This window comes from Dreissena polymorpha, chromosome 5, assembly GCF_020536995.1.
Source record: "Dreissena polymorpha isolate Duluth1 chromosome 5, UMN_Dpol_1.0, whole genome shotgun sequence".
NCBI classification, from domain to species: domain Eukaryota; kingdom Metazoa; phylum Mollusca; class Bivalvia; order Myida; family Dreissenidae; genus Dreissena; species Dreissena polymorpha.
Genome location: NC_068359.1, coordinates 94,553,280 through 94,580,717, shown reverse-complemented (window position 1 = coordinate 94,580,717; position 27,438 = coordinate 94,553,280). Strand labels below are relative to the sequence as shown.

The 27,438-nt window shown below is 34.2% G+C and overlaps 1 protein-coding gene and 1 long non-coding RNA gene across 7 annotated transcripts in view; one reads left to right on the top strand and one right to left on the bottom strand.

Moving 5' to 3' along the window:
* Positions 1-11,139, bottom strand: part of LOC127881817 (roundabout homolog 2-like) — a 114,191-nt gene extending 103,052 nt beyond the window's left edge. For 5 of the 6 annotated variants that reach the window (XM_052429951.1, XM_052429954.1, XM_052429955.1 and 2 more), the window contains exon 1: positions 10,734-11,138. The gene's annotated coding sequence lies outside the window, so the exon portion shown is untranslated. Of the gene's footprint in view, positions 1-10,733 lie in introns of all 6 variants that reach the window. The other variant, XM_052429956.1, reaches the window with a different exon arrangement.
* Positions 11,140-20,855: 9,716 nt separating this feature from the next.
* LOC127882312 (uncharacterized) lies at positions 20,856-24,215 on the top strand. Its single transcript, XR_008050482.1, has 5 exons — positions 20,856-20,959; positions 21,311-21,375; positions 21,995-22,056; positions 22,392-22,433; positions 22,852-24,215. It is a non-coding gene; the product is annotated as an uncharacterized LOC127882312 (long non-coding RNA).
* Positions 24,216-27,438: the final 3,223 nt, after the last annotated feature.

Below are 27,438 nucleotides of genomic sequence, written 5' to 3'. Positions count from 1 at the left end.
CTTTCCCGTTTACTTTAGTAATCACCGTTAGAGAGGAAATGTAATCCACTTCTCGGTCAATGCAAAGAACGACTGTCCATCAAAACTATTCAACTACTTTTTTTTAAATACCCACAATTTCCTTGCCAAAATCAGGCATTTAACTTAACATGGTCACAATCTCTACAAATCTACCGAACAATGCTATTCCAAATGTGTCCCTATACACAGCACAAGTGGCCTGTCTAAATGCCTTTCAAAGAAAAATTACACAATCCACCAGCCAAAAGTCGCCCCCTTAAATGCCAATAAAAACAACAAAAGTACACACGACAATAGTCCTATCTGTAAGCAATTCAGTACTTATAATGTTTATTTCAATACAAGGTAATCCAATTTTGTTTTCAGACAGACATTATCCCGAGACTTAAATCCATAAAATTGATCGCTTTTTATGGCTTTATTCTTTTACAGTCCACTTCAAGTTCAACTCCACATGTACTCATGACTTTGGAGACTTTGGTCATTAAAGATCTTAAGTAGCCCATTTTAACTGTTAAAGTTGACAAAGTTAATACAATCCTTTACTTAATCAGGGGCATAAATCATTGGCTCCCTTTTTGGAGATGGGCTTGGTAAGTGGTCATCTTGCCTGACAGGTGGTGTTTCCTCCGCACAACACAAGGCCACAACAAAAATTCAAATACCTTACTATTGGCTGGATATTGCAACTATAATTCAAAATTCACCCAACTTTGGTGAGTCTAGTATAGTAACCCTTTGCATGCTGGGAAATTTGTCATCTGCTAAAATGTCGTCTGCTGAATTTCTAAAATTAGCATTTTCTTCTATTATTTTCAAAGAATTAAAAATAGCAAACAGTTTGGATCCTGATGAGACGCCACGTTCTGTGCGTTCGGTTCCAGCACTAAAAGAGTTAAAGAGGTAGGAATGCTGGGACACACTCTCGGTCCCCACATAATGTAACCTCAGGTGCGGAGGGACCTCTGAACAACTATGAAACACAAACTGTAGCTCAGGCCCCTGCAGCATGAAGTTCATGAATTCATTAATGATTCATGAACTTTACAAACAGTTCATGAACAGCTCATGATAAGTTCATTAAATTGATGAGAGCACGTTCATGAATGATTCATGAACACACATTCATGCACCAGTGAAGAATGGTTCAGAACAACATGGTTTAATAATTTATTTAAGAAAGATTCATTATTTGGTTCATGAACTAATGATGAACGATTCATGCACCTTGATGGATTATGATTATTGCTAAGAGTAACATCATTGCTTTTTTCACAACCGATGGCCAAAATGCAAATGTTTAAATGATAAAACCTGAGTTTATAATGCGCATTATCCTCAACATTATATATTATATGGATCCTTTACAAGCATTACCCAATATGTGATTTATCAGTACAAAATCTTACCTCAATAAGGATAAATACATTTGCTAAAGATAAAGTTCATCCTTAATGCAATTTACTGAATAATGCATTTTCAATATTAACTACATTATGTTTGGCTAAACAAGCATATTAAAATTGAAATTATCTTTGAGAATTTATAAACAAATTATGGATGTCACTTCGATCCTGTCATTGAAACAATTTAAACCATCCAATCGGCAGCACTTCAGTCATTCAATGTGCCGCACTTTATCAGCATAAACAAACATCGTTAGACAATAATATAGACTGTCTGTATTAGGATTTTAAAGCTATTCAACGCTGATGACATGCAATAGGATGCAGTCACACTCAATAATCTAAATGTAAATCTAGATTTCATTGAGTAAGGTTGCATCCCACTATCATAATGTAAATCGTGGCACAGTGATTGGCCTTGCATTAAACATGCTGAGGATGAGACCGCTGGCAATCATGACATTACTACAAATAAGAAATTGGTGTATTTCAATTTGTGAACACACATTAACTTTAACTATTATATAAATATTTACAGACTGTATGTACAATTTTATAGAATTTAATTAATTAAGCATAGAGTTAATGACATATCAAACAAAAGGCTGCTTCACTCAAACTAAATGATTAATGCATGAATAAATATTTGATTGTGTTTACTGTTATAGATATCACAGGCATTTTTATCATTGTAATCAAAAATTCAGATTCCAATATTTCAAATTCAAAGGGACTTAAAGTATTTAATTATTACCAACAGTACCAGCCTAATTATTATCAGACTGGTTTCAATTCTGGTCCCCCTTGTGCCTTCCCTGGACTGGTACAAATAAAAAACACATTTTCATTAACAAGATTGATCATCAAAAATACATTTTTCATTTTACGAAATTAATGCAGAAATCGGGCAAAATGTGATTTGAAGAACAGATACAGATGGTGATTACCCGTCAGAAACGCTTGTGTGTTAGTGCATTACATCAAAATATCTTCAATTTGGAGCATCCATCAAATAGATAGAATCCTCCTTTTAATTGCATTTCAGTTAACTCTTCCAGTGCTGGAACCAAATTTTGAAGGCCTTTGCAAACAGTTTGGATCCAGATGAGACGCCACAGAACCTGGCGTCTCATCGGGATCCAAACTGTTTGCTATTCTGAAAGTATTCTTTGAAAAAAATCAAAGAAAATGCTAATTTTAGAAATTCAGCAGACGAAATTTTTGCAGACGACAAATTTCCCAGCATGCAAAGGGTTAACCACAATTCAGCTTTCCCTGTGAAAAAAAGGGTTCATGACTTCATGGACTGTTCACCATAATTTTCAGAGTTCATGAAAAGTTAATGATCACTGAAAAAGGCTTCATAAACTCAAATATGGTTTATGGAATTCTTCCAAGAATGAATTCATGAACTGTTCATAAACATGTAACAGAATTAATTACAGATTTTTAAAATATTCATTGATACTCATGAATTATATCAAAACATGGTTCGTATACTTTCTTAAGTAAATATGTGTGCTAAAAAAACAACGAATAAAACGATTTAATTCCTCATTTGGAGACCAATATGTTACAATTCAAACATTACGTTATCTTATTATGGTAGTTATGTTTTAATATTTCTAAATTGAAATGCACACGGGGATAATAAATAGTCCCTACTTTATATCACCCACAATGACTGGAGACATGAACAGTTGCTTTATTTGTGGATGAAAATATTAATTAAATTAATATCCCAGTATTAAGTGTATCCCATTAAAAGCAATGAATCAAAAAGCATCAGGCATTTTTATTCCATAATTTTCTACTTAATTGCCAAAGATGGGAGGCAAGAAAGAAATCTTGTCAGGAAACAGAAAGCAAAGATGCAGAAAAACTTGTTTTAAAGGTTTAATATCATGTAGAGAATACTTAATTCAGTTAATTGCCATTGTTCTAATGTTTAACCAAGAACTGGAAAATGTGACCTGTCTGTAGAGGCAAAGAGCTTTTAGGGGCCATGGCAGTCCCTTTGGTAATAAATTTCCTATAATTCAATGCTTGATTACTGTTTTTGCATCCTCATGACTTTAATTACAAATCATAGGGTTAGCTTTTATCATCATAATGTGAATAAAAACTAAATAAATGTCATTAGACATTCTGTTTTATTCGTTCATTAAGAGAGGGCTTTTTATTCACACAGACATAATATAATGCAAACCATAAATTAACAATTAGCAGTAGCTAAAGATTTCTACAGGAAGTCATAGTCATTTTATAGCAAAACTCATTAAACTAAAATAACATTCAGATAAAATAAGCGCTTGATTAGTAAACAAGAGCAGTCCAAAGACAGTATGAAAGTATGAAAGCATTGATGGTATTATATACATTTTTAGTAGTCAGCCAATATATAGGACCAAAAAGACAGGATTTTGTCAATAAATGAATAAGATATATTAGGTGATGAAATTTAGAAATTAAAACAATTAGAAATGTGGTCATGACAGGACACTAGATTTTTAACTTTTTGCAAATTAATTTAAAGTAATTTATGCAACTTTCAAAGCAAGGTTTGCATGTACATAGTTTTAGGCACACAATGAGAGTCAAACCACTGAATCAGAACTAATATAGTGACAAAATAAATTTTAAAAAGGGGTGAGTCAGGGAGTAGTAGTGAGCCCTTTTCTTTTACATGATTGATAATTACCTCTTCTTTAATCTGAACAATGTGTGCTGTATGGCTGCTGCACAGGGTTTCTTTTAAGGTCAGCAGGCCTTAAATTGTCCTGCATTAATCCTTGTCATAGCCCTTTGGTATGGATAACCACGGGGAGGGGATTAGGGGTCTTTGATGGGTCTTTAGGGGTTGCCATCTGGCTCAGTATTGTCCATCATTATTGACATCTGGGATGTGATGCACTTTAATAACAGGGACTTTCATACTTTTAATTACATATTCAATATTCATGGAACCCCACTCATTTGGAATCAATTAAGGCTGATACAGTTACTGCAATGGTGAAAAGTAAATTGAGAGACCGGAAATACATCAACTTGCCAAGCAAAATAAAATATTGAGCTAGTCAATATTAATTACGGTTATGTGAATTGAGTGCAACTATTTTTCAAGTCTTAACCTACCCTTCACTAAGTATTAAAATACTCAAGAACATTTTGTCACTCCCAATTACAGCCAAAAATTGCTCTATAACCTTTTGATGGACCCAAAACCAAGAAAGACTAAGTTAAAATTAGCTGATTTTATGTACACTTTCTTGTTCCTGAACAATTCTCTTAAATAGGCTGGACCGTATTCACTACAGTATTTTACTGGCTTACTGTATACACATATCAGACACACAGGCTGTTGATTTACTCCCAAGCACTTCAGCAGTTATGGCTAAATTCTTCATGATATCCAAAAACAGTGATAGTGTCCTGATAAGCGGGTGATATCACCAGTAAATAATACAACACATACTTGAAGATGACTCCTTGTGTCAACATTGGGTAAGTGAAAGATAATTCTCAATAAGTCTCAGTGATAATAGAGATTAGCTCCCATTGTCAGGACTAATGTAACATTCACACTTTCTCGGTTTACTATCAACAGCATGGGTAAACATTACACAGACATTGGGACACTCTTGGATTGTGTAACAATAACACAACTGCCTCTCTTTTCAGGACAATTAAAGCTTGCTTTTGCCTATGATGTGGTTCTACAGCATTGTTGTTTGTCACTTTCAACAGATGAAGTAATGGAGTGGTGTTCTTGGTTGGTGCTAAGAAATGTTACACAGGGCTTTTTAAATTCAACGCAGCAATGCTACACATCATAAACAAGACAGCAATGGGGAGCTGTTTCGGGTCATCTATGAAGAATTCATAGTACCCACTGACAAGTTAAGGGCATAAGAGTTGAAACTGACAATTGCCTTATAAGCCTATAAACACTCAAAATTAACAAATATATTGTACCATATTAATATTATCGCTTGCTAATGAACAGATATTGTGGCATGAAATTAACACGGAATATATTTTGTATTTCGTTAAATCTATGTTACCATTCCACATCTAGTGTTGAAGTTTTGGCTATTGCACTGATTTTAAATTATGGGTTAACTTTATTTTACGAAATATTTTGCGAAATATTCGTTGATTTTAAATATCTATGATACTTTAATTAGAGATTGTAATGGACAAAATTACAACTGAGACACTGTCTGGGAAAATAGCTAAATCCATGCGAGTAAAGTGACTTCAAAGATTAGCCTGTGCAAGCTGCATAGGCTAATCAGGGATTACTCTTCCAGCCTTTACATGAAAAATAATATAAAAGCAGACAATATGGTTGTCCCTGAATCTGAGAGGACTCTATGCACATTCATAAGGCCCGTTTTCCCAGAGCCTGAATCTGAGAGGACTCTATGCACATTCATGAGGCCCGTTTTCCCAGAGCCTGAATCTGAGAGGACTCTATGCACATTCATAAGGCCCGTTTTCCCAGAGCCTGAATCTGAGAGGACACTATGCACATTCATGAGGCCCGTTTTCCCAGAGCCTGAATCTGAGAGGACTCTATGCACATTCATGAGGCCCGTTTTCCCAGAGCCTGAATCTGAGAGGACTCTATGCACATTCATGAGGCCCGTTTTCCCAGAGCCTGAATCTGAGAGGACTCTATGCACATTCATGAGGCCCGTTTTCCCAGAGCCTGAATCTGAGAGGACTCTATGCACATTCATAAGACCCGATTTCCCAGAGCCTGAATCTGAGAGGACTCTATGCACATTCATGAGACCCGATTTCCCAGAGCCTGAATCTGAGAGGACTCTATGCACATTCATAAGGCCCGATTTCCCAGAGCCTGAATCTGAGAGGACTCTATGCACATTCATAAGGCCCGATTTCCCAGAGCCTGAATCTGAGAGGACACTATGCACATTCATGAGGCCCGTTTTCCCAGAGCTCAGCTCAACTATACTATATAAGGTCAAAAGGTCGCGCGACATCAGCAGTTGTGCATGATGGCTGATAAGTGACCTTGTGCATCTCAAGAAATTATTATCTTTTATTTGTAAGTCACCAAAATATGGCTGAGAGGAAGTGCTGAAGTGTGTACCACTTCCAGTTATCTTAAAATAACATAAAATTGATCTTCTTAGCTCTGACTAATTCCCAAATGTGCAACATGGGCACTGGGGACTTTCTGAATCAATGGGACTGTTCTGTCTTAAAAATCTGGGCATATTTGCACAGGCAGGGAACCTGCTGAGAGGAGGCCTACAATGCAAACACTGGAATGCCATTTCAAGAGTTAATTTGTACAGCAGAATACACACATTACACCAAATGCAAACATTTTCAGATAGTAATCCCTGAAGATGGTGATAAAATGACAGTCGCCCTGGGTTGATATTTCTCCAGGTCCAACTTTTCACACCTGTGCAGTTTTCAAGCAGTTTTGGTAGACATTGATCCAACACCTCTCCCCATGGGGCAGTGGTGGGGTGTATTATCTTACATTATCTTGGGCCCAACATTCTCTTGTTGAAGTTAGTTTTAATGCATTCATTTATTTTAGCTCAGTTACATTCACCGCCTAACACTCACAAGTCGATCCCTGGGTAGAAAAAGTACTTGATGTCTATTGGGGAGATGTAAAGAGCGTTTCCATAGTGAGGATCAAACCCCTTACATTCCAGTTGCTAGGCTTACATGCATATCCATAAGGCCACTTGTTTAAGTTGAAAAATAAAATATTTTGGGTGATTTGGCCAAGGTCTGTTCCCATGTGGCACAACAGTTACAGGAGGAACTGGATGCTGTGGACACAAATTTTACTACTGGTGGGAGACAGGGGGCAATATATTTTCAGAAAGTCCTGAATTCCATGCATAATTACATGGTTTTACAACTCACACTCTTAACACAATGGTTTACAATCAAAAAGCTATGTTAAATGAACTTCTGAATTAGAATAGTGTAGTATAAAAATTTTAATAGAGCAAATCAAAATACATGCAATGTGCCTTGTGCTAGTTTTAAATTTAGTCTAAAGACAAATATCCAAAAAAGACTTCAAAGCAAAAACATTGAAATTGTAGCGCCACAACCAAAAGCACATATTTTTTACCTCTATTATATGTGTATTAACATTTTTCTTTCATCCCTTGAATACTCCGCATTTAAGAGCTTTGTTTTTCTTCCAAATTGGGATGTGCTATATCATAATCCACACATTTAATTGGAAAACAAGCCCCAGACAGTTTGATCTTAAATCTTTGGGTGCAAAAAATATCGCGCAAACAGCCCTTTAAGTGCCAATTTTAGTCGGTCCACTTTGTTGTTTTTTTTCATTACAAATACCAGTTTTCGACGCCCTGTACCTCGCTACTCAGACATGCTGTCTGACCTTTATCAAGAAGTAAACGTTTTATTAGCCAATTTGGTGTTTATCACCCAGTTTACATAATGATAATCCCATCAATAGATTACGCAATCTTAGCCTGTGCATTCATCATGCCAGCTAGGACAAAACCCCAGTCTGCATTTCGAATTCGTATATCACTCGAGACATTCTTTCGGTGACAACTTGCATGTTATCGTCTTTGACTACGACACCCGTCTGAAAAAATGTGTAAGTGTTTGATAAAGTGCTGATTCATAAACTTTCAAATTTCATGATCATTTTTATTGCTGACCTGAAAACAGAAAGGGAGAAGATACCACAAGGGAGGCAACTGTGATCTAAAAACATTTCGGTGAAATGATATTTTCAGAGAACAAAATTGGCTAATAAAGCTTTTCATAACATATGAGATTTTGTGTTATGTTTATAATACAAAATCAATCAAATTTTGCGTAAAACACATTTGGTTTCGAATAAAACACTGTTGTATTTTTTTAAGATTAACATTTTTATCCACTTCCTTAATGATCACATCTAATGCTACCAAAGGTCATGACCTTTTAGCCACTTTGAATGGCATTGGAGAAGTAATAAGCCATGCAATACATTTCATGTATTTGTCTTCCTGTCACCCTGAAGGTGATATATGGAAAATCATTATACAGTTTAGTACCACAGAGCTTCCACTCTATCCGCCTCTACCAATAACTTCTCCGACCATTTGTTAAATAAACAACCAATGAGCACAAAACTATGGTATTGAACTTAGAAATCATTAAGCCGATACAGCAGTTCCGCGCTGATCCCTCTCAACAGTTTCTCCCTGTTAAGATTTTGCATCCGATTGATTATACAGGGACAGGAAATGTGTGACACGGAATTAACTACGATATACCTTCTAGAAAGTGACGTCTCCTTGTCTCCTTACTCTCGCAAACCGACTTGCCACAATCCCAAGAGGATGGGAAACCAAGAGATATGCCAAAGTGACACGTCTAACATAACGTAATTTGCGAGACTTTTAACACCCAGGAAAAATACGTAAGCAGGGGAAACCCACTTGACAATTCTTAATGTTTTAGTATAATTTCCAACAAGTAGATACGTAAGCCCAGATTATTGAATTTGAATTCTGTGAGCAAAGAAATGAACGAACAATTTTAATTTCATGTCAATATAATTTAAAAATTGCATGTTTTATGTCACATAAACCCAATACTGACAGTTGTAATTAATTTTTTTGTGTGCAAAAGTGAGTGTTATGAAGGGATGCATATTTACATTTAAGATTTAAGTGATAATTTTCTGGAGGAGGAGGGGGGGGGATTGTGCAATTACATAGAGGATATTTGTTGGATCCGGTGGATTATCGATTTTAATTCACGAGTGATCATAGAAAATAATATTTTCACGAGTGGCGCAGCCACGAGTGAAAATATATGTTTTCTATGATCACGAGTGAATTAAAGTCGATAATCCACCGAATCCAACAAATTTTCTTTTTATTTAATGCATTTTTCACAGTTTATATACATTGTTCAAGAGTTTAACTAACGAATTTTGCTGGGATAATGACGTCATTTCGTCAAAAAAATGACATCATTTCACAGTAAACAATGAAAATTATCGATAATTCTCACTGATAATTTTCACTGTTTGAAACAGTGAAATTATCAGTTTTAATTCACTGATATTTCTCTATAAACCACCGGAAAGCATTAAATAAATAGGTAGGTGTTGGTACATTATTGTTTGATTTATAGCTTCTCAGATTACAAACTTCCAAGAAAAGACCCTCTTGGTTGCATGATATATGTCCATTAGATGGTACTTTCAAGGTAAACATGAGGCAATCAAGCTTTTTATTAGGTATCAAGGAACTTCAAGGCAAAAAGGCTACATTTGTATAAAAAAAACTCGTTAGTCCAGAACAAAGATATCAACATCATATAAAAAAACACCATTGGTCATTTTATTCATTTAAAAAGCAATTAAAGTATATGGGCTTTTTCTCATAATTTTGCAACTATGACTTCCTCACATACAATTGGGAATGTTAGTATCTTTTATCTTTCAATAAGGAACAATTATTTATTGATTTATAATTATTGATAAAACTTGCAAAACACAGATACAATACAAAACAAAAAGATATCATTTTAATGGAGATTTCATATTTATGCTCTTTACATAGTATATACAGCTCTATTTCTTAACATCTGAAAGTCAAACCATTTATTTGGAAATTTCAGGACTTGATTTGGCAAAAGATATTTGCCAACAGGAATAACACTACAAAACTACGGCTACAAAATCAGCCTCCAATAAGCTAGGGTGTGGCTACAAACATATCAGCCTCCAATAAGCTAGGGTGTGGCTACAAACATATCAGCCTCCAATAAGCTAGGGTGTGGCTACAAACATATCAGCCTCCAATAAGCTAGGGTGTGGCTACAAACATATGAGCCTCCAATAAGCTAGGGTGTGGCTACAAACATATGAGCCTTGCTCTGTGAATAGAGGGCTTAATGCACCTGCATAAAGTGTTGTCCCAGATTCGCCTGCGCAGTTCACACAGGCTAATCAGGTACGAAACTTTCTGCCCAAAACTGGATTTTTGCTAAGAAGAGATTTTCTTCAAATGAAAAATATCATAACAGCTGACAGTGTTGTCCGCACAGGCTAATCTGGGATGACACATTACGCACATGTATTAAACCCCTTTTTCACAGAGCACTGCCCATATATTGCTGTGGCACACAGCAGACTAATGTATATGCAATTTGACAGCTGCTGAGTCTACTCTATGCAAGACAAGTATTTTAACCCTTTGCATGCTGGGAATTAATTAATAAATATAAAAGCCTCCACTTAAAAATTAAATTCGTGGTTACCTTTTCACTTTAATCCTAGTAATCAATCTAATCCATCAACATCCATACATATAAGCCCATATATCCATCCAAAAGAGCATTCACTAATAAACACACAGGTCTCTATATATCATATAGAATCCACTTTATTTACGGCTGATATTATATGGATACACCGATCTCATTCAGAAAATAAATCCTTTCATGTAGTTCATGCTAAATTTCACACTTTCAATACTGTCTGCACTTTTTAATTGCAAAATAAATTGTTGGAGACACATCAGGTAATACAGAAACTTGATAACTCATCATTTCATATGCTTGTTCATCCTGCAGTAAATTGTATTTTTATCTTTGTTGTTACAAAATTTAGTAGTAGATTTTTAATGTAATGTTTATATAATCTTACTAAACTATACCTTACTCTTCAATACATACTTATTGCTGCTACTAATTGATATAAAACAGTAAATAATTACTTAATAATAATATTCTTTATTAATTTTTTATAGTAATATATCAAAGTAATAACTTAAATAGCAATGATAATAATAAAAAAGTTGATATAATAATAATAACTATTATTATTATTAGTTGTTGTAGTAGTATTTGTATTATAATTATTATTATTATTATTGTTATTTTATTCAAGTGCTAATATTTTAGACTCATATAACCTATGAAATTCCTTAATTCCAAGGAAATTGTTATAAAGTGCAATTTAACCACATTAAAACACTTTTTTAAACACATTCAACCTCCAATTTCAAATGAATAATTTCAAACACTTCTCATAAATAAAGTTTAATATCCAACTTCAGCTTTCCTCTCAGCAGGCACCTGTATGATTCCCTCTGGTCTTCTAAATATGCCAGAAAATTTCCTTGATAGTGTTGATAACAGCTTTGTGGATTTGGTGTATCACAGCCTATGTGATAGCATTATGCCTCTGCCATAGATTGTCCCTGATCTATCACTTGCTGCATTAAACACAGCACTACACCTCACACCACCAAAGGCCAGAGAAACACTATGAGGCTGGAAGACTCTGGCCTCGGCTAGATTAGTTGTGCTGTTAAGGCCTTACACAAAATATTGTGTGTTTCCTCTTACTAATGAGACCGAATGAAAGAAGGTTAGAATTGATTCCTTAACCATGGGCAATACAAATATTTTATTGGGTATGTATTTACACAGTTCAGCTGATGACTACAAATGTTCCTTACAACATATGTTTTTGGAAGTTATTTTATTATTAGTTATTAGGTATTATTGATGATAAATATTTTCAAATAACCTCAGCATTTAATAAATGTGTAAATACTTTTCTTTGTGTTCTCCTTTAATCAAACTATAAGTCTTTCACAAGTAATCTAGCCCCCCCCCCCCCCCAAACCTCCTTCCTATAAAGCTATGTAACCAATTCCTATAAACCATGGTTGGAGAGAAGGGAAACAAACAATATTTCATATACAGCCCTGATCTAGATCAGTTATCCTGTTCATCCTAAAGATGGCAACCTCCACACACACACACACACACACACACACAAACTCATTGCAGGATCACCTGCAATCTTGACAGGAATCTTCTATCTAACATCTGCAACTTGCACATCCTTCCTTGTCTTAGGCATAGCTAACAGCTATCTCATAATCTAAGATCTTCCTATCAAATCCACTGGTTTCACTATGGACTTCCAAACAGTTTATCTGCCTTTAAAATATTTTTTTAATTTTTGCGAATAATTCATCTTCATTGGCCTATCCTACACACTCACTTGCTTTTGTTATTTTTTCTAACAACTTTACCACTGGCATACATTTTTAAAACCATTTTCAATGCTGTATATTACTTTCCAACTAATTTCCTTTTCTTTTAACTTCTTTGATTTTTTCCCCACTATTTTAAGCCATTTATTCCAAGCGTCTAGAAAAAAGGCCTTGGCAAACAGCGTTGACCCAGATGAGACGCTGCATGATGCGGCGTCTCATCAGGGTCTGCGCCGTTTGCTTAAAGGAATTTTTGTAAGAATAATTTAAAATATAGAAATAACAAGGGCTGTTTGAACATGCATGCCCCCCATATTGGCTCTCAGTTGTAAGTGGCAGCCATTGTGTGAATACGTTTTTAGTCACTGTGACCTTGACCTTTGACCTAGTGACCTGAAAATCAATAGGGGTCATCTGCCAGTCATGATCAATGTACCTATGAAGTTTCATGATCCTAGGCCTAATTATTCTTGAGTTATCATCATGAAACCATTTTACTGTTTCGAGTCACTGTGACCTTGACCTTTGACCTAGTTACCTGAAAATTAATAGGGAACATCTGCCAGTCATGATCAATGTACCTATGAAGTTTCACGATCCTAGGCGTAAGCATTCTTGAGTTATCATCCAGAAACCATTTTACTATTTCGAGTCACTGTGACCTTGACCTTTGACCTGAAAATTAATAGAGGTCATCTGCCAGTCATGATCAATTTACCTATGAAGTTTCACGATCCTAGGCGTAAGCATTCTTGAGTTATCATCTGGAAACCATTTTACTATTTCGAGTCACTGTGACCTTGACCTTTGACCTGAACATTAATAGAGGTCATCTGCCAGTCATGATCAATGTACCTATGAAGTTTCATGATCCTAGGCGTAAGCATTCTTGAGTTATCATCTGGAAACCATTTTACTATTTCGAGTCACTGTGACCTTGACCTTTGACCTGAAAATTAATAGAGGTCATCTGCCAGTCATGATCAATGTACCTATGAAGTTTCACGATCCTAGGCGTAAGCATTCTTGAGTTATCATCCAGAAACCATTTTACTATTTCGAGTCACTGTGACCTTGACCTTTGACCTGAAAATTAATAGAGGTCATCTGCCAGTCATGATCAATGTACCTATGAAGTTTCATGATCCTAGGCGTAAGCATTCTTGAGTTATCATCTGGAAACCATTTTACTATTTTGAGTCACTGTGACCTTGACCTTTGACCTAGTGACCTGAAAGTCAATAGGGATCATCTGCCAGTCATGATCAATGTTCCAATAAAGTTTCATGATACTGGGCATAAGCATTCTTGAGTTATCATCCGGAAACCATTTTACTGTTTCAAGTCACTGTGACCTTGACCTTTGACTTAGTGACCTTAAAAATCAATAGGGGTCATCTGCCAGTCATGATCAATTTACCTATGAAGTTTCATGATCCTAGGCGTAAGCATTCTTGAGTTATCATCTGGAAAATATTTTACTGTTTCGAGTTACTGTGACCTTGACCTTTGACCTAGTGATCTGAAAATGACAAGGGGTCATCTGCCAGTCATGATCAATGTACCTATGAAGCTACATGATCCTAGGCCTAAGCATTCTTGAGTTATCATCCGGAAACCATTTTACTGTTTCGAGTTACTGTGACCTTGACCTTTGACCTAGTGACCTGAAAATCAATAGGGGTCATCTGCTAGTCATGATCAATGTACTTATAAAGTTACATGATCCTAGGCCTAAGCTTTCTTGAGTTATCATCCCGAAACCACCTGGTGGATGGACCGACCGACGGACCGACCGACATGTGCAAAACAATTATCCCCTCTTCTTCGAAGGGGGACATAAATATACAAGACATCCCTAATTTTTTTAATAAATTGATCCAATTTCGAAGGATGGAAGAGTCCACTATGCATAAATGGGTTAAGAAATAATATACTCTCCTCCTCATGCATTTTATTCTGATTTTGATATTATTTCAAATTACTTTTAATTATATATTGCAAACAAGTGCAATTGTTATGCTTCAGAATTAAATTTATTATAAAAACTACCTTTTTTTTAGTGCAGAATTATAAACCATCCAACACATGTTTTTCATCCACAAATATAATGAAATTATCAGTTAATCTATCACTTAGAAATGTTCAATAAATCTATCACTAATTTTGAGTCTCTATTCTACATCACACTGTCAAATGCCCAATTTGTTCTCTGCTAAAAATGAACAAATTAATCTGGCAATTTCTGACACTGGACTTGATTCACTGTCATGCCTAGGTCTGGATAAAATCTTGCAATTTCTTTCAACAATAGTCATCTCATTGGAAAACGTGGCAATCAGTGTAAAAATTCAAGTATTTTCGCTAGTAGGTTTGTAAATCGCCAATTAAGGATGTAAGGACACTGCTGGAATAACAGTCGGAGCACCTTCCACACACCACAATCAATAGTATAAAAGATGCAATCAAATAATTACGAGCATGGACGAGTGACATCAAGGAGTCAAGTCCGATAAAGAAAAAATATTATTCAAGGTGGTCTCGCTAACTTCTGCTGCACAAAAGAAAAAGTCGGGTTGATTTAATTTCAAAGCATTTGCTAACGGCGGCACATGAAAAAACCTTTTGATTTTCATACAATTTTACTTAATCGTCATTGAGTAAAAGGCAGCGTAACACTTTATTAGACGTTTACAACACCTAAATTATTAGATGAAGGGGACTTTGATATAAAAATCAACACCGCCATTTGAATTCATTGTACAAACGACAATGACATTTTTATTGGTTGATCAATAATCAGTATCAAATGGCCAGCCACATTGGATTGGGATAACGTCAGCGAAATGACAATTGAAACCTGCCATTCATTTTCGAGATTTAATACAAATTCTTTTAAGGCACGTGTATAGTGCAGGCCATCACTTACTAAAAAACCTTAATGTTTAAACAGAAATGATACTCAATACGAAATCAATGACAATTAGTGACACCCATACCATGATTGTAGGGTCTCAATTAACGAAACTCGCATGGTTGATCCTGCCATCTTCTACTGACCAATCTGCCGCGAGTTGGGAAAATGGGAAATCGTCATGAAAGTTCCACGGTCAGAAATCTGATATCAAACAGCCATGTATCAACATCTGGATGCCAAACAAACAAGCTAACATTATCAAGTCATAAATCAATGACAATTCCTAAAACTGGTAACAAATTCAATAAAGATATTTTAGGACCTCACTAATTTTAAGGCCTGACCTAGGCTTCTTAGCAATTGTTGCCAATCTGTTTTTTTAGAACAATTTTCTGGTCGATGAGAAATAGAAAGATATATAGTTTACTTCCATTTTGGTTGTTAAATCCGCACGAATGTGAAACAATATTTGAAGCCTGTTTTGCCAGAAATTTTAGTTATCAGGGTATACCGGTGAAATCAATAAATCTGGTGTAATATTTCTATATCAGATAAATATCAAGCATTAAATGTTTATTTTTATTTTGTCTTTTTTATTGTAGTAACCTTGCTGATCTATGGATCAAGCAATAATTAAATTTAATAGCCCGTAAACCCTCAAAGTCAACGATCATTTCATACAATATTTCGAAAAAATGAAATTAACACATACAAAATTAATGTTCCTTAAAGGGGCCTTTTCACAGATTTTGGCATTTTTTTAACTTATTCATTAAATGCTTTATATTGATAAATGGAAACATTGGATCGTAAAAGCTCCAGTAAAAAATCAAGAAAAATAATAAAAAAAGGAAAAGAACATTGCCCGGAGCAGGTTTCGAACCAGTGACCCCTGGAGTCCTGCCAGAGTCCTGAAGTAAAAACGCTTTAGCCTACTGAGCTATTCCGCCGAGTACACATTTTTGACGTATTTTATACCTTATATAAGCAATCTTCGTAGTTTCACAAAATTTAACGACAAAAACAGAACTCTCCAAACTATTCAATCGTTTCGCGTTGCAACGCTTTATAATTTTTAGGTTTTAAAATCGTCAAAAGATGCATATAATGGCTATATTAGAGCATGGTTAATGTTCAGTATTACTGTTTCCTCACAAATATCATAACTAAAACGAAAACTTACGAATCTGAAACAACTTTTTTCAATTTTGTCAATTTACCAAAGCGTGAAAAGATCCCTTTAAAGCAATAGCCAAAATTTCAACGCTAGACAGTGGTCTGGTAACATAGATTTAACAAGATACAAAATGCTCTTTTTTGTTTTTGGCGGGAACAATATTTTAACACATGTTCATGTACTAAGTTAGTGTTTGTGAGGTGTATGAATATATATCGTTGTGGGAAGTTAAAAAATAAAGTGCTGGATCCATACAAAAATAAAGACGAGCTTTTTGTATCTCTTTCAATCAATGTTATCATACCACATCTAGCGTTGAAATTTTGGTTATTGCTAAAAGGAACATTGATTTTTTATGTGTTAACTTTATTTTTTCAAAATATTGTACAAAATATTAATCGATTTTGAGTATTTATGTTACTTTAATCGTTAAAATCCTTGTATTTGTGCGTGACGAAATCAAAAAGTCTAAAGAAAGCTTGTCGAAACACTGACTCAAAAGTCTGTTTCCTGGGAAGAACCAGTACTTTATGTCTGTAAAACAGTCTTTAAATAATGGCCCCTTGGTCATAATCCAACCCAGGACCACCTGGTATGAGGACAGATACCATACCCACTATCCCAATATAACCTCTGGGCAATATTGTTCAACATAAAACTTACAATATTTAGTTACCCTTGTCCTCTTTTCTAAAATAAACAAATTAAGCATGTTATTGTAGATGATGGGTCAGTAGAATTTTATCATACAAAACATCTGCGTTCAGTCCAAATCAGTTTTGACAAAGTTACGGCAAGCGTAAAGGTGTTATAAGTTTATAACCTTGTGCGAACTTTGCACTGGAGATCAGGTTCCAACCAATTAAACACAACGATTTTTTGTGAATACCAATCTTAGTATGTTTTACCAAACATTTGATGATCAGGCTTTTGATGTTTGACTCGTAACGAAATAGGATATGACATTGTTGGGACCACAATTAAAGAGATACATTTGCGATAGGTCTTAAGGGGACTTTGTCAAACACGATAACGACAAGTTAATTAAGTCGCACCTTGTTCAGATAGATATAATTTCTGTGCATCTATGTAAGGCAACTAGTATCAAAGCGAAAAATTGTTTGAAGTTTGAAACTTCACATTGTTCATACATAATTATTAAAAACAAGCAGCTTAACAAGGAGTCACGTGTTGAATAAAATCAACATTGCTTTGGTAAAAATCAGAATAGTATTATGGTTAATTAAAACTCTTTTAAACACAAACAATTATTGGTATACTTCTCATACAGTTCTGATTAAATTCTTTGATTATGTGAACAAAAACAGTGCCAACCTTGTCATAGTGTTAACTTACTTATACCTGATTGAGATTGAATTAAGAAAGCCCAATATTAAATGAGACACTATTAAGTCTGTTTCCTAGAAGAAAACAAGACTTCTTGTCTATATATAGGTGTCAAACGTGTTATGATTTCTTATTAAAATAAATAGTGTATAAATATCTATAGAAATTAAAAGTCATAATCACACCATCGTAGATGTAACAATTGCACCTAATTTCAAAGTTTGCCATTCAGTCAGGGCGAGATAAAAAATCTACATAAAATAAACAGAACCAGGCTTTTCAGCAGCAACTTGACTACTGCTTTTATTTTAGCAAACCTGGGTGAAACTTTTGACATAAGCAACATTTTTCTGCCAGGTTTGTAGCAAAACAGATCTTGAAACTTTCTTTGATGTAGCGCCTAAAGTTTTCAAGTGAGTAAAAACAGTTGTGTTTCAAATTCAAAACCTAGACATAATGAAGACGATAAAATGCCTGGAGACAAAAGTTTGGCTTTTTATATCAAATTTAGGCCCACCAAAAGAAGGTGGAACCTGACAATTACCAGGTTCTAGCAGCTCTTCCCATTTAAAATATGGGTTTTAGATAACAAGGGTTTATTCACAAAATTGGTTCAAGGGAAAGAGTCCATGAAAAAGATAACAAGGTGATGCATTTAATTATATAGATTCCTTTAAAACAATGTTAAAGGAATCTGGGCCACACCTTTAGTTTTTGCTCTTTATAGTTGAACAAGTAATTTAGCTTTAATCACAAAAGAAGCTGCGCTGGCAGCAAGTACTTTTGATTATAATTATGTTGAAAATTCAGTGTGCTCTAAATTTTGTTCCTTTTAAATGTGTTTAATGATGCACAAGAGGTAAAAAAAGAATATATTCATCTTTAAACAAGCATGATTTATGGATACATAATTATAAAAAAAAAATTGGAAATAATAATACCAAGTTAACATTTTTGTAAATTTTTGCATGGGTTTAACAAAAGCAATAGATGGTGGGCAACAGGTGAATCATTAAGTTTTGAAGGTTATACAATTTCTGTCACGTATTGCCAGGAAAAGAAAGCGCTGTTAATAAGTTCCAATGAATTTTATCACTTTCATCAAAATTCTAAAAACTTTCAGAGCTTTCAAAATCAACGAGAAAAGGCGAAACGAAATAATTAAACCTTATCTGATGCACTTGAAAAAAATAAGTTTATTGCTTTATATCTATTCTCGAAAGCCAGGTAACTGTTGCATGTTATCAAACCGCCGATAATCTCTAAAACTTTGACAGTGGAATGCTTCTTATTTTCATTTCAGTTATATTTTGACGGCTACAAAAAAAGAGGAATCACAGAATTTAGGCTCTTCCAAAACAAACAGCTCAAGAATTTTCAGTTACTTCAAACGGATGACAAAAAGGAGACAGCTAAATAACCATGATCATACCTTGTAAGAAAATAAATGATGTTTCTGAAACAAGCACTCAGCAGATGAAGGTAAAAGATCAAAAATCATCACAAACAAGCAGTTTCTTAGGAACAAAAATGTTAATCTTTTTCCCAATCAGTGTTTTATTTCCGTTTTCCTTTGTTCTACACAAAGCTAATTATCGGGAGTAGAAGTGTTACTATGATTTATAACAAGATCAGAAGGCCTGATGAAAAAGGTAAGTATAATTGTAGAGACATCGATAATAAATCTTCCGGAATTCTCCCATTTGGAAAGGTGTTGTAATCTACTATTTCCAAATCGTGCATACAAGCATAGAACCGGTTTAACACTTCAAGACTATTATTCCTAGAGTAGGCCTGTCACAACTGCTGAAACAAGCCCTCCATCAGCAGACTGGTTGCGATAACACAATAAAAACAGAGATACTGACTCTTTGGATAATTAGGAACCAGGCAAAAAACTAAGTTTACCCCTAGAACATTCAACCCTTATGGATAACCTCAACCAGGAGTGTTTTATTTCAATCAACAAGTTGATACATCATTTTGATAATGTAGAAATAACATAATTACAAACTTTCGATAAATTGTCTTATTGTTGTCCATATCCTTGCCAGTTAAGCTTTAAGCTTTCATTAAGCTTTAATTTTTTCTTAGCTCTTAACATTGCAACGACATCATATGGAGAGAATATGCATAAACTCCATAATTAATTATATCAGCTCAATTTAAACCAGGATTTGAATTTGTGACAATTAGTTGAATGGAACAACCAAATATTATAAAAAATAACACTTCAAAAGTTCGGTGTTCATTTTTAATGATTTGTAGATGCCAAAACCAAGTTCCAAATTCTGACTGTGGTTTGATTGACCATGTGTTTAGTATAAAGCTATTGATTTGCACAGAAAGCCTTAAGCTTATTAAAATGCTCCCGAGTCTGTTTCCTTGATAGAACCAGGAGCCGTATTCATCAATAATAAACTCAAACTTGGACTCAAACTCAGACTTTGACTCAGACTTAGACTTACTAAAGACAGACTCAGGATTCGTATTCACGAACGCATTTGGAAATAGACTTCAATAAGATTGTGTTTTTTTAATGACGTCACGACTATGCGAACTCTCAAGTAGGGAAAACGCGCCAAATAGTGTCAAAAATAGTAGCGGACATGTTTGATATAACTTATTGAATGGAGTGTTTGGCAGTTGAAGACAGCGAAACGAAGCGCCAGCAGGTCCAGATTGGTCCGAGCCAGAGTATGTTTTTAATGCGCTGGTTCGGGACCGCTGGAGCCTTCTATCGGCGAGTATAAGTGGCTCGGAGCCGAAAAGATTTTGGTTATTCGAAGAAAAAAATGGGACGAGGTGTCGAGCAGAATATCAGTGTAAGTTATATGTTATTATCGTATCTGTCTTGTAGTTGTAATATTTTATTTAATAGCTTACTTTTGGATTTGCTACCGATGTCGTTTTTACTAGCGCCGAATATTGCACTATGTATACAAGGGGCATAACCACTCAGCAAATTGTACTTACGGATTTCGGATGTGATTGTGGAATGTGTTTTAGTTTCAAACATTTGTTATGATTTATGGTACAGTTGCACGTTCTTTGTTTCCAAAATTTGCACAAGTGAATTGTTATTTAAGTATTAAAAATGAATATTTGTGGTTTCACGGATAAGTTTACCATTTAAGGAGGTCTATTGTTTTAGTTTTCATCTCGTACCCTGTTAGATTCGTACCCATGTGTGTTTTATTCGTATCTGATTACAATCTGCACATTTCCAAACGAACTTTTCATTTACTACACGTTTACATTGATAACTATAACCCTGTATGTCGTTTATATTAAACTAATCGACAGTCATGATGTCAAACATGAAATGTTATGTGTTTCATAAATATTGCTATACATCATACAATTGTTTTAATTAAACTTTCAGAGAATTTGGTGTCGCAAAAACTGGTGAACAGTGCCAGAAGAAGTACCAAAATTCCAAGGCTCGGTGTAAGTTAATTACTTTTTTTTGTTATGCTTTCATTTAATTAATTTTGTTGAAAAACTTATCAATTGCAATTAGTTTGTTTCAATATTACTACATGTCAAACCTAATAAATTTAACTTAATAATAATTGTCTAAATGCGTAATTGAATTAGTGTTATAAAAAAGATCTGACACTTGTCAATTCATATGATTATGATTAAACTCATCAAGGAAATATGTAGGTAAGCTCACCAAAGGTGCACTAAATAACAATATTCATGAACTCGTTCACAGATATATGGTATGAATTGGCAACTTGTATCAGAATCTTTGTTTGTTGTAAATATAGCAGGGTTCGGTATTAGACAATTAAAATAAAACATTAAGATCATTAATTTTAGATCGGCAAATGAAGTTTGTGCATTTTAGGAAGTATTTCTATTCCTTTTTGTTAGATACTTTAAATCTCTTGACTATTTCAATTTTGTTGTTGAGTTCATTTATTCAAGGAATGAGTGCAAATACAAACATTGTATTTCTTGGTAATCAACTAATTATTATTATTAATGAGCATAAGTGTATGTGTGTAAGTGTTTTACGAAGTTATATGTTTGAATTAATTTTTGCGGTTAATTTTTGCAGCTTCTTCATATGCTTAACAAAGCAGTGAGCGTGCCACAACAGCCAGCAGTGAAGAACATATGGTAAATAAATAGATTATCATATATATGCAAACCATTAACCATATGTATAGAACATTGAAAATGCAAACCATATGACTTATATTGTATGCATCACATTCAACACAGTATACAATATAATAGAGATTCACCCTTATATAAAACAAAATAAAAGAAAAAAAACATGCATTTAATTAACATTAAACATTGTGTTTGAAAGTTAACACTGGGATTATTATACATAAACTTAAGTATAGTATATTAACATTAGTTGTCCATTTTATTGCATTGAAAACATCACTGGATTAAATTAATTTAGATTTTTTAAGTGACACTATATTTTTTTCATGTGATTTCAGAGTGTACCAGTCATGAAAGTAGAGGCATGAAGTGGAAAGAATGTAAGTTTTGGATATCTTTTAATTTAGATTTCAAATTGTCTAGAACAAATCTTGAAAATTAAATATTGGTAAACCTAACACTTAGATAGCTCTAATTGAAGGTATTGCAGTGCATACAATTTATTTAGAGTTAATAATTAACTTGCATGGATGGAATTCCAGTTCTTAAAACTATACTGACAATACTATCTGACAAAGCAAGTACTGTATAATATGTTATTATGTAATATGCAACAAAAGTCATGCATTTGTTGAAACATAATTAGCATCAAATATGTTAAAACTAAGTACCAATGCATAGTACCAATGCATACATAGATTATGTGATATATATATGTATTAATTTTTTAACCTTTGAAGATCATAATATGAGAACAAGTCCATTTATACAAATCACACTTTTTATCCATTTTTGCAGCGCTCACAAAGAAGACCGACAAGAGATCACAAGCCGATACCTTAACAAAACTTACAGAGAAACCGATGGGAAATAACTAAGAAAAATTAGAATAAGAAATACAAAAGTTGACTGTAGAAATTGAAATAATACATTTGGAGAAAAAGATGTGTTTAGTGTCAATACGTGACCAAGTGCTATAACTCTGACATGTAATATACTAGTAGTAGATTTATTCCCCTTTTTGTAATTAAAAGGATCTTATTATTTTTTGTGCAACTACTTCATAACTCTATTATTTCTAAAATAGATAGTCTATATTAGAAATAATAGAGTTATGGAGCAGTTGCACACAAAATAATATAAAAAAAAAATAATTCAAAAAGGGGCATACTAATATTTCTATGATAAAAATATGATTCTATCCCTTTTTGTACTTATAAAATTCCAGTCAATATTTGTGTGCTTTAAGAAATGTAGGTTAAATATTACATTGGTCATTGTTTTATGTTACTGACAGATAAAATACATTCTACATTCAAAGAGGAATATTAGTTGAATGCGGTGTCTTGGGACACTTCTTGATATTATTTGCTTACAAGATATACATCATTGATAATAATAAAATTCTTCATTCAATGAACTGAATGAAATTCCAGAATAATGGTAGATACAGTAATGTGAATTTGAAATTAGACATCAACAAATCCTGGCATCATGCTTTCGCCCTGGCCAACTGGCAGTGAACTTGAGTGAAGCTCGTTATTCTGTAGCTGGCATCATACACAGCCTGTTAACATAAAACATGTTATATTACACTAACAAAATAAGACATATTTTTGTACATTTTTTCTTAAGTATTTGATAAAATGCTGATAAAATGTTTCCTATTTTGCTAATGACAAACTGTTAAAATAAACATACAGTTGTTTCATTAAATATTTGTGTTTAAAATAAAGTTGTATCAAAGAAAAAGGATTGCATTTAGACTTGCACATAACTGACTGTTAAGCCATACATGAACGTTGATGGTGGGAACGCCCTTTCGCCCTATGTAGACTTCTACATGGTTCACTGGCTTCTTGATATGCACATGCGTCCAATCGATGCACCCCAAAGTACTTGTAAAACCGGAAAGTTGATCATTTAAAATTGACCAATTTTTTGGAAAACTTACGATATTAATAAGTAAATAGATATTGATATAAATGGATTGTGATCGGTGCATTTATGTGCATTATATTGAATGAAAGTTCTGCCTTATGTCAGAAGTGATGCAATATGCTGATGTGTCTCAACTTGATAATCAAAAATAATGTCATCGTTTTACTATTGATTGAAAATGCAATAATATATGCATTTGAGAATAAAATATTATTTCTGTTGTTGAGTGTTTTATTAATTTACAAATAAAGTGCATTACAACAATGCACTTGCCATCAACAAATGCATATTCTACAGCATTTGTCGCTAAAAAACATTTTGTATTGGAACTCAATTACAACATAGACAGACACAAGGACAGATGCACATATGGATTCAGGTGTACCCTATATCTTCTTAGCAGGGTGTATAATATACACATTAATCATAGCACCTTTTTTAAAATTAATAAACATTAATTCACATTACATTAAAGATCAAGAATAAAAAAATAATTAAATAATCATCATAATTTATATTGAAAATGTTTGGAGAAAAAAAGGTCCCCGATGTAATTTCGAACCACCGAATAGTCGGTGAAATATAATCACGAGCACCGATGCGCTACCAACTGCGTCATGGCACAGTGTAACTTTTGTCGGCATATACATATCTATAGGTAAACTCCTACATCTATAAATAGATTTGTAATAGTACTGAAATCAAAATTTATGCATAGTAAATGTCTTGTAAACGTTTTCCAATAGGTTTCCCTTTTTAGAGAATATCCATTATTATACTTTATGATACATGCAAATTAAATGTTATTACTTTTTCATTCAAACAACAAGTATTATCCATAAAATTAGTGCATGTTCTCGTTCATTAAGTTTGGAGATTATTTTCACGAAAGACAACAAACAAACGCGGAGAATTATGAATTTGACAGTTGTTTACAATAAATAAGAACAATTGCAAAATGCACACATCGCAAATGACTCACGTATCAGCGATCGCACAAAGTTCTTGTTTTGCACGAACGGCGTCGTACCAGCTGGAAATTTGACAACTTCAACTCCTTAGCTGTCAAAATATTATTGACCTGTGCACAGGTCTACATAGTTCTGGCTACCATAACTTTAAATGCCGCTTTTTTATGATTTTTGCCACGTTGCTCGGGAAAGTACACACTGCCAGGGCGACCGGAACTGGCAGAATCCGCATCGTATTGCGGCTCAACTATTCCTTGCAAATATTGCAAATAAATACGATTCCCGGTCGGGTTAAACGATACCGTTTGTAAAGCTCAATATCCCTATAAATCTCCAAAGCGTTGGTACGATCTAGATACACTCTTTCAATAATATTATTATTATTACGCAAGTAGCTCGTGCGGCGGCCATTTTGTAAAGTAAACGCTCAAACGACGTTACGTCATGATTGTATAGCGTAAGTCTAAACATTGTAGACTTAGCATTTGAGACTTATCTTACTGAGTCTGAGTCTAAAACTAACCATTTTATGTTTCGTGAATTAAGTTTTTTAAGGCTGAGTCTGAGTCTGAGTCAGAAACTGGAGCTGAGTCTAAGATTTGAGACTTACGTAGATTGGTGAATACGGCTCCAGTACTTGGTATCTTTGAACCTCAAATATACTCAATTATTACTCACAAAAAGTTTGCCGTTGATTCATTCAATAATCTAAAGGACAACGAATATTGTTGCTATCATAGTATGCCATTTGAATGGAACAAAATTGTTATGTGGTATGCACATTTCTCATCATAACTATGCTATGCAAAATCCTTTTATCACAAGAATACATTATCATGCTTCAATGCAATTCATTAACAAAACAAACACTGATTACAAAAATACATTCCATTACAGATACAAACCTACAAAAACTTGCTTTAAACTCTTTTGGATTGAAATTAAATCTTTTGAATAGGAATTAATTCAATAAAACCTCAGTATTGCAACTTTTCTTTGGGGTTTGACGGGACTTCTTTCAAAACATTGGCACCCCAGTGTCAATATTTGTTCAAGCCATGTGAATTAATGTTTTATTTTCAAATAATCATGATTCCATTTAAACCTGCACTCGATATCAAATTTATTTAAATAAAACCAATATTTACTTTTTTTGCCATAAAAACATTAGATTCACTTGAGGTATCAATGACAGGAAAAGTTTTTCACATTGTGGGTAGAAGCAGTACTTCAAGGAATCCTTACAAGATTGTTTCAATGCTTTGAATTTTGTTGCAGTTGCAATAGATGGAATATTTGAAATACATTGTAAACTAACAGGGCAAAACATATGAGCATCACTCGGGAAAAACAAGACTTAATGCATGTGTGTACAGTGCTGTCACCAATTAGCCTGTGCACACAGGCTAATCTGGGATGACACTTTACGCCTTAATTGAATTTCTGCTATGAAGAGACTTCCTTTAGAAAAATAATATGTAAAAGTGGAAAATGTTGTCCCAGATTACGCTTATCTTGATGTTCACAGAGAGAGAGGATCATACATTGTGTCTTGTTCTGAGAAAACTGGGCTTAATTCATGTGCGTAAAGTGTCGTCCCAGATTAGCCTGTGCAGTCCGCACAGGCTAATCAGGGACGACACTTTCCGCTTTAATGGAATTTTTAGTTTCAAGGAAGTCCCTCCTTACTGAAAATCAAGTTTAGGCGGAAAGTGTCGTCCCTGATTAGCCTGTGCGGACTGCACAGGCTAATCTGGGACGACACTTCACGCACATGTATTATGCCCAGTTTTATCAGAACAAGACACAATTCATATACATCTGAGCCACACTCTGTGAAAAGGGGGTTTAATGCGAGTGTGTAAAGACTTAGTGTCATCCCAGATAATCAGGGACAACACTTTCCACCTTAACTGGATTTTTTTTTAATAAACTTTCTTGAAACAGAAAATAAGTATTATACAAGCAGAAAAGGTTGTTCCTGATAAGCCTCAGCGCAAACTGCACAGGCTAATCTGGGACGTCATTACGCACATGCATTAAACCCTTTGCATGCTGGGAAATTTGTCGTCTGCAAAAATGTTGTTTGCTTAATTTCTAAAATTAGCAGTTTCTTCGATTTTTTTCAAAGAATACTATCAGAATAACGTTCTGTGGCGTCTCATCTGGATCCAAACTGTTTGCAAAGGCCTTCAAAATTCCGTTCCAGCACTTAAAGAGTTAAACCCTCTTTTCATAGAGCACTGCTCAATTATACATATTCAGCTGCTCCAGCAGCATAATAATACAGGGTTTGTTACTTAGTGATGGTAAATAATGATTCAAATCCAGGTTAAATAGTTTTAAAGACAGACAAACTTTTTACCAAAGCAACAGTTTACAAGTAATCCTTATTTCAGTGCATGTGGTTCTTGGTAAAAGGTTTGACATTTATATACTTAATCCACTATGTCCCATCGCTGTAATTAGTCTC